This window comes from Lepidochelys olivacea, assembly GCF_965140295.1.
Source record: "Lepidochelys olivacea isolate rLepOli2 genome assembly, chromosome: 11".
NCBI lineage: Eukaryota > Metazoa > Chordata > Testudines > Cheloniidae > Lepidochelys > Lepidochelys olivacea.
In genome coordinates this window covers 41,978,181-41,993,611 of record NC_140421.1, presented here as the reverse complement: position 1 = coordinate 41,993,611, position 15,431 = coordinate 41,978,181, and the positions used below count along the sequence as shown (strand labels likewise).

The following is a 15,431-nucleotide window of genomic DNA, read 5'->3' as shown; positions in this document are numbered from 1 at the left end:
GTTGCTCTGCCCATCTTTCCTTTAAACTGTTTTAGAGAAATCATCTGGATGACTAGCTGAACAATTGGAACTTTCAGAATGGTACATTGAAAGATTGATTGTTAACCAGGAATTCCTTGTAGGTTCAACATAAATCTAAAATGTTAAGAGGTTTACTTGGCCCTTTATCAGGAAATTGTGGTATCACAGTTTTTATAGTTTACAATGACATTGGGAAAGGTGTGCTGTATGCACCAGAGAGGGCCCTGAACTGTACCCCTTTAAGGGGTAGGGAGAATGTCATACTGGAATTCTCAAATCCAAACCCATACTGGATCCAAAACTAGAAAGGCGCATTGACAGGATCCAGTTTGGCTATGACTCGAAATGATGGAAATCTCACATGAATCGCTGATGTCATAAATTTTACACCATTTGGAGGCAAATGTAGAGTATGGTTTGCAAAATTCAAGAGCCACAGAACATAACCCTAGTTTAAACCTAATCTGGATTTCATCTGAACAATGCCTCCTCAATCTCTCTTAGTGGTGTGTGTGTGAATGTGAATTGAATATCTGTACCTGTCCAAAGGTAATATCACACCATGGAACAGACATTCATGCATTTTGTCTAAGACAAGATATTGAAGAGAACAATAAGACATGAAAGCATTGGCTTTTACACACCATTTTCTCATTCACAAAATTAAGTAATTATATTCTGGGAAAAATGCACTGACATTGAGTATACGGTATCCAGTCCATGTCACTACAGGTAGCAGCTTGAGTTTAACTAGCCATGTGGATTGTAATTGTCTAAGTATGATTAATTCATAATGTTTGTTAATTTTATGCCTCATATTATGGTTTGTTGTTATTTCCTTTAATTATAGTGTCAGTCTTTTTGGGGGTTTTGAGAGCCTTCAGGGATTTTAATCTTCCTAAGATAGTAACTAATGATATCCCTATATTCCTGGATCTCTCAATGACTTGTTCCCATTGCTGGAAGTTCCATGGAAAAGGGATCTGAAGTTGGAACAGATGGTGCATCCGTCCATTGCAGAACTCCGTTTGCAGCCTGAGGAAAACTTTATACTGAAGGTGGAAATAATGGCTTTCTGCTTAGCTTATTGTAAATTTTAAATGGGGTGATTGAAGGCTATAATGATTACTGTTGTTTGATGCCTGGAGGTTTCAACATCTGGCTAATGCCTTTGCTTGCTGCAGCAATAAGCAAAGGCAGTACAGTGCTTTCTGTTTCTTTCTTTTAAATAGATTATATGTTGATTTATATAGTAGGAAATTTAATTTTAGTTTAACTGATTTGCTCAATAATAACATGGCACATATTACAGTACTGTCCATTTCAGCTCTGGTCTTCCTCCTTTAGTGACCTGGATTTTATTACATGTTAGCTTAAGTTTTAATTAATTTGTTAAGCCCTTTGTAGCCCCCATTAGACACAAATCCAAGTGACAAATGCAAGTTAAATTTAGCAAAAGTGGCTTTTGTCCTCCGGCAAGGTTCAAGAATAAATGAATAGGGAGGCTGACACAGCTGAAGACTGGGATCTTGTCAGTGACAGAATGTTCATTAGCCTACCCTTGTTGCTCCTGCCCTATGTGTGGATGACATACTTATGTCACCAATATGACTGGTCTATACTATCCTATTATCTCATTTGGAAAAGAACATTCTCATGTGCTCTCACTAGAGAACAATAAAATTATTTATTTGTCCCTATTTATGCTGTTTCTTTCCTTTTTTGCAAGTCGCTCAGACTAGACAATGGAAACAGATTGATGGGGTTCATTTCAGAACGTAGGTGCATTTTCATACGCTGCTGACCCACTTGTTCAACTGCCTGGCATGTTGTCTTAGCGTGGCATTGCCAGAGCACTACTGACGTTAGACATTCACTCAGCACTGCCACCCTACTCAGCAAAGAACTGAAGCTCATGCTTAACATTAGGCATGTGCTTATGCTCCCTGGCTTTAGTGTGATGAAGCATGTACTAAATGCTATGCTGAATTGTGGCCAGATCATCTAATCTAAAATACAGTAAGAAAAATATTTGAGCAGGATTCTTTCTTTTAAATGTCTGCTGTTTTTTGTCTTTGGTGATTCAAGGTCCAGCAATTAAGTCTAGATGGGTCAATTTCATTCTAGACAGTCACCTGTTCAGGTCAAGGACTACCTCTGCTTACATGACTGCAAAATGCCTGTACTGTTTGTCATACAAATAATGGGGCCAAGCCTTGTAGTCCATACTTTTTTATTCAATCCTTACTCAGGTGAACTCCTAAATAAATAAAGATGCAAGGATTTGGCACATCACTAATGATATTTTATAGGTGGTATCCCTTTATGTCTCAAACATTTAGTATAATGTTTGGCGTGAGAGAAAAATGCATGAAATACTTGTCTATTCATAGTGGGTTTTCTAATTATTTTGTTTTTTAATGAATGTTAAAGTTTGGGCCTAAAACTAGGTGTCTGTTTCCCTTCCATTTATGGAGCTTTATTATTTCAAAACTGTTGTGTTATATCTCCAGTTTAAACATGTATTTGTTTTATTTACAAGGAAATCCTGAGGAGGATAGGTTAGGCAGGTACAGACATGAATTTACATACATAGAAATAAATATGAGAACAGAAATCTTCCTAATGCTATTGGATTAAATATTTCTCGTTCTTCTGCTCCTGCTAGATCACATTGACAATGTGTTTCTAATTAACCGTAAACCCAGGGTGTCCAATCTGTAGCCCTCAGGGCTTTCAATTGTGACCTAAAGGACAACAGTATGGAGAAAAAAAATAGTATTTAACTTCAGTGAAGCTATGCTGATTTATGGAAGCTGGGGATCTGTCAGGATAATGCCCTCTTTGAGGAGTGGTTTGGGGTGGAATCCATCTTGCTGAATACACCGAGCTCTGTTGGGTGGTGATAGCTGGATTGTAACTGTTTGGTCACACTTTGTATTGGATGGGTGGTTCTCGTCCCCTACCTTTCCCACCATCATTCTGGGTTTCTCCCTTAGAAGTACTGAAATTGACATCTGGTGCAGCAAGTTTTGCCTTGACATATATGTCACTGTTCAGGGCAACTGAATCCAGGGGCGTGCGCAGGAATTTAAATGTAAATACTTTTGACGGGGCACATTAAACACACACAAATGAAAGGTGCACGTGACCCCCCGTGCCCCATTTCTTGGGACACCCCCCAGCGAGAAGGCAGCGGCCCTCTCTCCTTGTCCCTTCAGCCCGGGCTGGGAGGAAACAGCAGGATGGCTGGCTGCCAGCTGAGCTCCTCCTCCTCCTCCTCCCACTCCTACAGCTGCAGCCTGCTGCTTCTCCTTCTCTGCTGCTGGAGTCCCAGCGCTGTTGCCTGCTTTGTTGACCCCCACTGAGGTGAGTCAGGGGCTGGAGGCAGAGGCAACACCTGGGACTCCAGCAGGAGGGAAGGAGAAGCAGCAGGCTGCAGCTGCAGGGGTGGAGAGAGGAGGAGCTCAGCTGGCACCCTGCCACCCTGCTGCTTCCTCCATCCCAATGCTGCAGGAACACATGGAGATTTGCGCACCCGCTTGTCCCCCCCCTTGTGCACGCCTCTGATTGCACTTCTGTTTTCCCCCTCATGGTCCACCAAGGGCATCCACTCTAGACTCCCGACTGCTCAGCCATCCCTCTCTTGGGCAGAGACCTGCTTCTCATTTCCTTCTGACCAGGGTATTTCCAGGCTGCACAATTCTCTGCCTACACTGTGAATTCTCCAGCAAGTAACTGCCCAAGCAGGCCTGCTGTACCTTCTGTTCAGAGGCTATAAACAGGGTAATTGCCCATTGGTGCAAGTTACCACCCAGCCCCTTTCTAAGCAGGCACATTCATTGTTAAGGTGAAAACACTGCAGAGAAAACATTAAAACAATACATGAGGCTGTACACATGATAATCAGCTTACCAGTGATCACCCCAACTCCAACAAGGGCTCTGAGAGACCCGTCAGACCCTAATACTGTTGTTAAGGATGTGAGTATAACTATATTTGTAACTTGTGCATAGGTCTGTATAGCATTTCTATATGATAGGGTAATAATAACTTTAATTGTAACTTTAATAAAACTTGTAAAGTAGACTAGACTTTTTACTGGTGAATGTATGTGTGGTCACTACCTTTGGTCTTTGTGTTCCTAGAGACTCTAAAGAAAGTAGCAAAGATGACTTTCATTCTGTTAAGCGTGAAACTGTAGCCGTCCGAGCCGAACCCACAGTGGTGTAATACTACATTACAAAATTCACTTTAAATAAAATAAAAGACTACACAGGTGACCAGTCCTTCAAACCCCATCAAGGGATTTTCTGTGGTTGCAAGTTCATAACCGCCTTGGCTCGGAATGAGCACACCATTCAATAGGAGAGTCACTTCTGACTGATGAAGAGTTCTGTGTACGCTTGAAAGCTTGTCTCTCTCACCACCAGAAGTTGGTCCAATAAAAGATATTACCTCGCCCACCTTATCAGTCACTTCTTTGTACAATCTGGGGCTCTGATCTTGTTCCCAGGTAACAGGTGATCAGCAGACAAAGGGTGAAGCTTCAAAAGACTGAGTTCTTGCATAACTGGAGGGCATACATTGTTTCAAATAGTCCTTTGATGCTCATAATACTTTCCAGGGTTTACATTAGTCATGTCTCTCTTCAGAGACTTTACATACACTCCCTCAATAATACATAAACAATTTCATTCTTAATACAATTAGCTCCTAAAATACTTAAACTTAATTCAATTAGGTTCGTCCAGGACATTGCAGGAAGTTGCCTTATCTGTCAGAGTATATGGTTTTCCTCTGTAGGATCATAGGGAGGATAGCACAAAGAGTAGCAGTCAAAAGGGGAATTTCATATTCCCACCTGTCAATAAAATAAAAATGTCCTACCAATTCCATGATATAATTCTGCCAAATTAGGCGTCACTTTGACATCTAGCTATGTTGCTAGAGAAATCTCAGAATTACATCAAATATAAAATGATAAATAGTAGAGACTGTGTTGTAGGCAGTTCAGTGAGTTATGTAGCCAGTGGCATGACACATGGTATCACTGCTCCATGTGTACCTGCACTGTGGGGTGATCACTGGTAAGATGATTATCCTGTGTGTAGGCTCTTTTATTGTTTTTAATGTTTTCTCTGTAGTGCTTTCACTTTAAGAATAAATGTGCTTGCTTTGAAAGAGCTGTGTGATAACTTATACCAATGAACAATTAGTGCTAGCTAATCAACCCCCTGTGTCTTCCCCCTTAACTTTGCTATCCGGTATCATGTGTTGACCACAGTGCTGCTAACATTTCAGATGATTCCATATCAGATGCAGTGAATCCAGGGCAGCTGACAAGTTGGAACTGGTTAACTGAGCAGCTCAGTGGGATGCAAAGTAACAAAAAGGAGACAAAAAAGCATAACAAACAAAAAGCATATCAGAGGTGCTGATGGAGGGTGGCTGATGCTGGGGGTGAGAGCAGAACAGCAGCCACTGCTACTGTGAGTGGCTAAACCAACTGATCATCCATTTGTAATACAGTTCTTTAAAACTGGACTGAAATGCAAAGCTTGGAATTATCCTGGTATCTCATGACCCAGCACCACACTGCCAGGTGGTGAGGGAATAAAGATATAAATAATGTATAGCGTGATGAGGGACTTATTAGGATTTTGACACTTTTTTCCCTTTTGACTGCTTTCCTTTCCTCTTTCTGCACTTTGTGTCCCTCCATTGCCTCTCAAACCTTTTCTCTGATTTCTGACACATGAAAGGGCTTTTGGGCTTGATCCCTGTAATGTACATCAGCTATATGTTTTCAGAGCTCACTCTTATACCTGTATTAAGCTGTTCTGGACATGTAGGAGTAATTTCTAACTTAAAAGGGTTTTCTGAGTGATTTAAATGGTGTTATGGTGAATAACCCATCTTGTGTTTAATGGATTTTCATTCGGACGAGGAACAGACATCTTTGAAGTGCTTCTGCAGTAAGAGGTGTCTGTGGAAACATTAATCAGTTTCTGGAATGGCAGTTTCTATGTTCTTACTGTATGATTGTAGAGGGAATCTTTGTTCTGGTACAAATGCAGATGAACACTCTAGGAACAAGTATGGAAGTTATGCTTGGCCTGGTCTTAGCAGGGGTCCCAAGGCCACCCACTATATGTGAGCATGTTTTATATGCTGTTGCTCACCATTTTTTGGCTATGGAAACAGGATCAGCAGTAAATAGCAGCTTAATTCCTGTTTCTTTCTTCCCTGGTCCCTATCCCTGGTATGACCTGGTGGGGAGAGACACAAAAGTCGTATATATCTGGAACAACATGCCTACCCACTGGAAAGCCCATGCCTGAACCACCAGGAAGAGCCCCATTTCCCATATGGTTCATTGGAGGAGGTGGGAAGAGGGGGAAGAAGAAACTTCTCCTGCCTGTGAGAGGAGGACAAGAACATTCTCTCCTTCCTCACACCCAGTTAGCAAGAGCTCTTGCCTCTGTCACAAGTAGCCACACAAAGACCTACAAAGATAAGACTCTGCCAAGTGATGGGGAGGAGAGGGAGTTTTGTTGCTGTGAGGCTGGTGAGTGATGGTAAAGAGGAAAGAGAGAGACTGGGCCTGAGGGAAGAGACAGGTGGGTGACTATGGCGGTGAATCTCACTCTGTGTGTGTGTGTGTGTGTGTGTAGATTTTTTTCATTGCTGACATTTGTTAGGGATAATGTTTGAAATCTTGTCCTGATAGCATAATTCCTGTCAACTCTATCAGTCTCCAGAATAGTAAACTCTATGTAGTAGTAGAGAAAAGAAGGAAAGGAAAATGGATCCCAGTGGTGTGTTGTTACTATGATTAGTTTTCTCAGGTTGGCATCCAGCACTATTAGTGTGGCATAATGTGGGAGGAGGTTTATGGATGGAGAGTATCCTAGTTGCGCTTGACAAAGTTATAACAGCAGCAGAGCATGCCCCTCTAGGTTGAATATGCTTAATGAAGCAGAGAAATCTTCATGGACTATGAGACTAGTGTCCATGAGAGTGACTGTAGTTTGCTTTATGAGGCTGAGTGAGCTTTGTGGCAGATGAACAGGCAGATATGCTGTGGAAATGACAAAGTTCTGTTTCTAACTTACAATTGTGAAAAATCTATTATATTCATTTCAGAAAAATGTGCCTAATTTTTCTGAACATATTCAAATAGAGCTTCCAAAAATAGTCACGAAGACGGCTTTCCTTCCATATGTACTCTCTGATAGAAACCTTGTGTTAAACAGAACAGGACCACTGTAATTTTAGTGGTTTGCTATAACTAGAACTATATTCTGCACATTGTAATAACAATATGGTGATATTTTGCTTGCATAGCTTCCTTTCCTCACCAAAGTGTTCAACAGAAAAAAAATCAACACAATAAAATACCACCCTCCTAAAATACAATTCAATACGCAAATGAGGAAAGCTCATCTTAAAAAAGAGAAGGGGCATCCTGATCAAGTTATAGCTTAGATTAAGTTATTAACTGTAGAGTCAATAGTGATTCTAAACTTTGAAAATCAAATATATTCAGGAAAGTATTGAAACAATTTGGATCTTTCATTTTACTTTACTATGGTCTAAGTGGAAATTTACTACACATAAGTTAACTATAAATGTGTTTCACTGTATTTTGAGACCCCAGGACTTTGCTGTAAATACAGTCATGATGTGTCTTACTTCAAAGCCATAGCAAGCTTCATTGCTATGTCTTTCATTCCTTGAATTTATCACATACTTGAATTCCTTTTTGGTAGTCACTGCCATCAATCAAGAATGATGATAGAAATGTACATCCCTGCAAAGTGCAGAGAAAGAGTATAATAAAGGCTGTGCAGTTGCTACTGTGAACAATTGCGTTGTGTACTTATTCTGAGTTAGGGATGGCTAAAGCTTTTGGGTTAATACCACTCATATCTGGCACAGTTAAACACATCTGAAGTTTCCCATAATTTGATAATGTTCAGCTCTTCTTGATGATCACATCTCTAGGGTGGTTCACCACGTTAAACTGTTGGGTGAGAAAATTCTTGTATCCTTCCCAAACTTTATCCTATCCCCACTGAAGAACACATTCAAGGAATAATTTTGTGAATGGAGGGGAAAATGAAATCCTGAATATTAGTTTGTTTCTTACAGTCCCCTAATTATCTAGTGATGCCAGTAAAATGTGCCAGCCAGTGTATCAAGTTTATCACTCATTGTCGTTAATTTTTAGGTCACACAATTAGAAGAGCTGCTAGCTCTGAGACCCCCACAGTTAGGAATGGTGGAACAGGGAAAAATCAGGTAAACTACACATTTAAGTGCCTCCTCAAAACACCTGTTCTGCCTGCTAATTGAGAAAAAACTATTAAAATCTGTTTCATGTGTTGGGCTCAGTCAGTGGCCGCTGTCCTGTTCAAGCTCTGTAGTTGCTGAGGTTACTCCCAAGTCAGAGAGAGGAAAAATGTAACTTCCCTGTGGCTGTGTTCTGTCTTTTAGATCTTAAAGATGTTGCAAAAGACCTATTCTAACATGAAGCTGAACCCATTCTGGAATGATATTAACCCTAAAGCTGTCACCACAGATGAACTTTTGGGGTGTCTTTATCCATCAACAAGGGAATGGGAAGATGGTATTGCCAAGAAAATACTCAAATGAAATAAGCCAAATTTAAGATTTACATTGTTTACATGGTTAGGGTAAATGGGAACTTAATTTCATTCTTCAATAACTGGAAGGCTTGTTCTTATCCACTGTGAGGGAACTTTCTGTCATAGCCTCTGATGCCCCCAAATGGACTGTGCTAGATGAGATATTGACCCTATGTGGATTGAATCATTGAACACGGTAATGGTTGACACACAGGTTTGTGTGTATCAAATTACTAATAATCCTGTTCTGCGGAATACAAACATATGTATCATAGTCTTTCAGAACACCTTTCCTTTAAATCAATGTTACAGACTATACAATGAAAGTGGTCTCAACAAGAATTCACTTATGCATTTAATTCACTTACTGGGGAGAGATTAATATGTGTGTGTGTATATGTGCAAATATATATATATTGATTACGGTGTAGAAAAGTAGACAGTAGTACAAAAGTACAAAACTTACGTAGTACAAAAGTAGTCTACATAAGTAGACCCTAAGAGCCAAATTCATGGTCGATCTCAAACTGGGTATTCTGCTCTCTCTAGATGCATGTTTGGTGTTTTCTGGAAGGTGTCTGTCACTTTAACAGAAGTAAAATATAGAGTAAAAGTGTAAAGGTTGTGGTTCAACCTGGAAAGAGGGTGGGGCTGAAAGCTGAATTGTTCAGTATTTTTTGTATAATCTTAATTGATTAAAATATCACCTTTTGTTCACTACAGAGGCAGTCTTTCTTTATGATGGATACAGCAGCAGGAGAGCAAACTGTTGGAATTGAGATACTTTGTGAGGATCTGAAAGGAGATTTTTGCCCCAATTTTTCACAATAGTAGAAACTTCCTTTAAATCACATTTTCCTAACCAGCACCTAGAATAGCTCTTGTTAGATTCTAAGGGTTCCATTGTGACTTTTAAGCCAGAGCTCGCAGTAGGAGATGTGTAGAGATGCACCGCTCCCAAGGAGCTCTTGGAGGAATTGTGCCTGAGGACAAATGTGATCATAGAAGTTAAAAATGGAACAGACCCATAAAAGATCATATAGTCCTTCTGTCTGCCAATGTAGGATTTCTCCCTCCCTTATACTCCTAGTCTTTTGTCCTTTCTAATTTTAAAAGTCTCAAGTGTTGGGGTTTCCAGCACTTCCCTTGGGAAACTTTTTACTCTTTTTTCCACTATGGGAGAGTACACAACAACAACCACTATTGCACCTTTTACTATGATGCCGTCTGAATCCCCTGGGACTGGCTTCTGCCAGCGAGCTGGTGCAGAAGGAGAAGTGAGGAGCATAGCTCTTCCTCGCCAAGATCTCTACTTCCACTAGACTTTCCTGTCGTCCACATACATTAGATGCTCAAGGAGTGGTATTTTGACTGTCCTCAGCCATCATCTGGCCATTAAGGAATGTCTCATTTTGTTAAGTGTACCAGCTGAAGTGTAATTAACCATCACCTAATGCTAAACTATATAATTTAGTGAGTTCAATTTGTGGTTAATTCAGAATGTGTCGTCCTGATTTTCTGGGTGGTGATTATTCTGCCAACCAGCTAAATTGTCTTAAATGTTTTGGGGGCATTTTTGTTTTCTATTTAAAGGCTGATGAAAATCCCCAAATGCATTATTGTTGCAGTGAATGATGATATTGCATCAATTTTGATTACTTTTGATATTTCAGTCTTACAACAGACTTCCAAAAGCTTCAATTATCAAACAATTTGTAACACCATTGTAGTTAGTTATTTAGCAGCTAGTGAATGGTCAGTTTTTTCAAATCTGTAGTGTAGAACCCAATCCTGAAAAGAATAACTCACATGCTTAAGTTTAAGGATGACCCTGTGGACTTTGTATAAAGAATGTCTGCAGATCTTTAATGAAAAACTCTGAGTTTACAAGGTCCACAGGATAAGCCAATAGCCCTAAAATAAGTTAAGATGTTCCTGTAGCCTCTAAAGCATCATATGCAGTGCTTGCAGACTTTGTAATTTCTATGGATGTAGGATGACTCATATGATGAGCGCAAACAGGATTTGGTTCCGTAGTGAAAAGTGTGGAGTTTGCAAGATGTGCAAAACCTCAAATGTTGATTCATAATATTCGTGGGAAAAGAACTTTAAAATTGAAGACTCCTTAAGGATTACACTACTCCTGTGGGGATATTTACTAGTTTTCTTTGAGGATCAATGTATAAAACAAGTTAGAAGTCTTTAACCTAAGTAATTTTGGTTATTAGAAGACAAAATGTAGTTTAAAAATGTGGGGTTTTTTTCATTTTTTGAAAATTGTTCTAAGATTGACAATGAAAAATAGCCCATTTGATTACCCTCAAACTTAAGAGAAAAAGGGATTTTTCTTTAGCCTGAGACTGGCAGAGAAAATTTAGACCAAAGAGCTTTGTTACGTAAGTTAGGGGGAAAGGGAAAAAAATCAAGGTTGGTAAGAGTGGAAAATGTCTTCCACTAGTTACAGTTTCCTTGGACCCATCATATGAGAAAGAACTGAAAAGTCATTCAGACACTTGCGGTTCTTTCAATGTTCGTAGTACAGAATATCTATGGTGAAAAGGTCTACCTGTTAAACTGACAGTTGTTTGTGGTGATGTAGACGTGTTTTTCCCAGGACATGAAAGAGACCAGGTAGGTAAGGTAATACCTTCTATTGGACCAACTCTATTGGTGGAAGATACAAGCCTCTGAGCTACCCAGAGCTCAAAGTGGCACCAGAACAACAGATGCAAAACCTGCAGACATTTCCACTACTATAGTGATCAATACCCCTCACAACATGCCTTTCAGGATTCATGGGTCACACACATGCTTATTACAACATGTGGTGTACCTCATCCAGTGCAATAAATGCCTCACTAACAACTATGCGGCTTAAACTAAACAATCACCATAAAACACGATATCACTTGTGGGCAAGCATTTTTCACAAAGCGGTCATTTCCTGGTGCAAGTGCTAGAGGAGCCAACTGGGGGGGGCGCTTTTCTTGACCTGCTGCTCACAAACCGGGTAGAATTAGTGGGGGAAGCAAAAGTGGATGGGAATCTGGGAGGCAGTGACCATGAGTTGGTTGAGTTCAGGATCCTGACGCAGGGAAGAAAGGTAAGCAGCAGGATACGGACCCTGGACTTCAGGAAAGCAGACTTCGACTCCCTCAGGGAACGGATGGCCAGGATCCCCTGGGAGACTAACTTGAAGGGGAAAGGAGTCCAGGAGAGCTGGCTGTATTTCAAGGAATCCCTGTTGAGGTTACAGGGACAAACCATCCCAATGAGTCGAAAGAATAGTAAATATGGCAGGCGACCAGCTTGGCTTAATGGTGAAATCCTAGCAGATCTTAAACATAAAAAAGAAGCTTACAAGAAGTGGAAGGTTGGACATATGACCAGGGAAGAGTATAAAAATATTGCTCGGGCATGTAGGAATCATATCAGGAGGGCCAAATCGCACCTGGAGCTGCAGCTAGCAAGAGATGTCAAGAGTAACAAGAAGGGTTTCTTCAGGTATGTTGGCAACAAGAAGAAAGCCAAGGAAAGTGTGGGCCCCTTACTGAATGAGGGAGGCAACCTAGTGACAGAGGATGTGGAAAAAGCTAATGTACTCAATGCTTTTTTTGCCTCTGTTTTCACTAACAAGGTCAGCTCCCAGACTGCTGCGCTGGGCATCACAAAATGGGGAAGAGATGGCCAGCCCTCTGTGGAGATAGAGGTGGTTAGGGACTATTTAGAAAAGCTGGACGTGCACAAGTCCATGGGGCCGGACGAGTTCGATCTGAGAGTGCTGAAGGAATTGGCGGCTGTGATTGCAGAGCCATTGGCCATTATCTTTGAAAACTCGTGGCGAACCGGGGAAGTCCCGGATGACTGGAAAAAGGCTAATGTAGTGCCAATCTTTAAAAAAGGGAAGAAGGAGGATCCTGGGAACTACAGGCCAGTCAGCCTCACCTCAGTCCCTGGAAAAATCATGGAGCAGGTCCTCAAAGAATCAATCCTGAAGCACTTGCATGAGAGGAAAGTGATCAGGAACAGCCAGCATGGATTCACCAAGGGAAGGTCATGCCTGACTAATCTATCGCCTTTTATGATGAGATTACTGGTTCTGTGGATGAAGGGAAAGCAGTGGATGTATTGTTTCTTGACTTTAGCAAAGCTTTTGACACGGTCTCCCACAGTATTCTTGTTAGCAAGTTAAGGAAGTATGGGCTGGATGAATGCACTATAAGGTGGGTAGAAAGCTGGCTAGATTGTTGGGCTCAACGGGTAGTGATCAATGGCTCCATGTCTAGTTGGCAGCCGGTATCAAGTGGAGTGCCCCAAGGGTCGGTCCTGGGGCTGGTTTTGTTCAATATCTTCATAAATGATCTGGAGGATGGTGTGGATTGCACTCTCAGCAAATTTGCGGATGATACTAAACTGGGAGGAGTGGTAGATACGCTGGAGGGGAGGGATAGGATACAGAAGGACCTAGACAAATTGGAGGATTGGGCCAAAAGAAATCTGATGAGGTTCAATAAGGATAAGTGCAGGGTCCTGCACTTAGGACGGAAGAACCCAATGCACAGCTACAGACTAGGGACCGAATGGCTAGGCAGCAGTTCTGCGGAAAAGGACCTAGGGGTGACAGTGGACGAGAAGCTGGATATGAGTCAGCAGTGTGCCCTTGTTGCCAAGAAGGCCAATGGCATTTTGGGATGTATAAGTAGGGGCATAGTGAGCAGATCGAGGGACGTGATCGTTCCCCTCTATTCGACATTGGTGAGGCCTCATCTGGAGTACTGTGTCCAGTTTTGGGCCCCACACTACAAGAAGGATGTGGATAAATTGGAGAGAGTCCAGCGAAGGGCAACAAAAATGATTAGGGGTCTGGAACACATGACTTATGAGGAGAGGCTGAGGGAGCTGGGATTGTTTAGCCTGCAGAAGAGAAGAATGAGGGGGGATTTGATAGCTGCTTTCAACTACCTGAAAGGGGGTTCCAAAGAGGATGGCTCTAGACTGTTCTCAATGGTAGCAGATGACAGAATGAGGAGTAATGGTGTCAAGTTGCAGTGGGGGAGGTTTAGATTGGATATTAGGAAACACTTTTTCACTAAGAGGGTGGTGAAACACTGGAATGCGTTACCTAGGGAGGTGGTAGAATCTCCTTCCTTAGAAGTTTTTAAGGTCAGGCTTGACAAAGCTCTGGCTGGGATGATTTAATTGGGGATTGGTCCTGCTTTGAGCAGGGGGTTGGACTAGATGACCTCCTGAGGTCCCTTCCAACCCTGATATTCTATTCTATGATTCTATGAAATCACTTCAGTATTTCACCAGTAACATCATATTCTTGTATCAGTTGTAGTTGATTAGCAAAGAAGTGTGCTACATGAGCCTTATGTATGCAAAAACTACATTCATTTTAAAACATCATGGAATTGTGACAGTGCATTCTGAAAGTGATTTTCTGTTTAGATTTTAACTCTAGCAAGTAAAGAATGTATTTCATTAACAATATCAAAGCAACTAAATGTTTGTTATTGACCATCTTCAGTAAGCAACTCCAGCCACAGTCTCCAGAGCTGTCATCCTCTGTCTCAAAACACTGGACCTGGGCTGGAGTCTGTGAGTATGATTATCAGATTAATAATAGCTTCAGATTAGTCTTTTAGCAAAGGATTGTTTAATTATTGACTGATCTATATCTTCAAATTTAAAGCAGATTAAAGTCAGAAGGCCCAAATCCACATAATCTTCAGTGAAATTATTTCCAGATTTACAGCAGTATAACTTAGATCAGAATCTGGTCCCATATGTTCTGATTCAAAAAGGCTAGATTGTGCGTAGCTGCAGTGCATCAAGAAGAGTACTGACAAGATCGTGCCTCAAAGAGATGCACAAAATCTCCATACTGCTTCTGGTGCATGGGCAATGAGAAGAACAATCTTCTCCATATATTTGATTGCTTCTTCAACCCCGCTCTTCAAACTGATACAGGAAGGAGATGGCGCCATAGCATGATACCTGATGCATGATCCTTCCCCAAACTTTGCACTGGTCAATGGTGCTCCCAACTGCCCCTAGTGGGGATAATAGCTAAATGCCGCAATTTGGGCCTCTGTGTGTGTGGGTATTATGACGTTCTGGGGTGCAGTCCAGACCAGTGAGGGGCTGTCACCCTTGCCCTGCAACCTGGGGTGCCTCACAATGCTTTGCTGCTGTGGCTCCCACCTGGGTTGCTCACAAACACCCTGCCAGCATGCAGGTCACACCCAGAGTGTCTGTGTATAGCCACAGCCCTGGTCCAGCAATTCTAACCCCAGCAGCCCATCAGCAAACACCAGCCACACACTGGCTTCTAGCAGCCATGGTTGCTATTTGCAGGGTGACCCCAGCACACTCCAAGTCTCAAATTCCCCCTGCCACCCCCACCCCAAACGTGTTCTGCACTGTCCAGCCCTCTGTGTCCTGGTCACTTCAGATATTTTAGGGCCATTGCCCCTCTAAGGGAATCAATATAAAACAGTCTGTTACCCCCACAGTTCACAACACCAGATTAGTTTTGATTAAAGAATAAAACAAGTTTATTTCCATACAAGAAGATAGATTTTAAGTGAGTACTAGTATAAAGCATTAAAGTCAGAAATGGTTACAAGACAAATAAAGATAAAACACTAGTACTAAAACTTAACAAACTAGACTTGGTTCAAGGTGAAGACCCTTACTCCATGTTTCCAAGAACATTGCTGACCAAATTCTGACGCTAAGATCTGCTCCCAA

General features: G+C 41.5%; 1 pseudogene across 1 annotated transcript in view; it reads left to right on the top strand.

Annotated features, from left to right (window-relative positions):
* Positions 1–15,431, top strand: part of LOC311528133 (dynein axonemal heavy chain 11-like) — a 185,123-nt pseudogene that overhangs the window by 15,441 nt on the left and 154,251 nt on the right. The window contains exons 2-6 of the transcript in view: positions 872–1,079; positions 8,258–8,328; positions 8,524–8,656; positions 8,763–8,889; positions 14,127–14,276. The product of the transcript in view is annotated as a dynein axonemal heavy chain 11-like (transcript). The remainder of the gene's footprint in view (positions 1–871; positions 1,080–8,257; positions 8,329–8,523; positions 8,657–8,762; positions 8,890–14,126; positions 14,277–15,431) is intronic.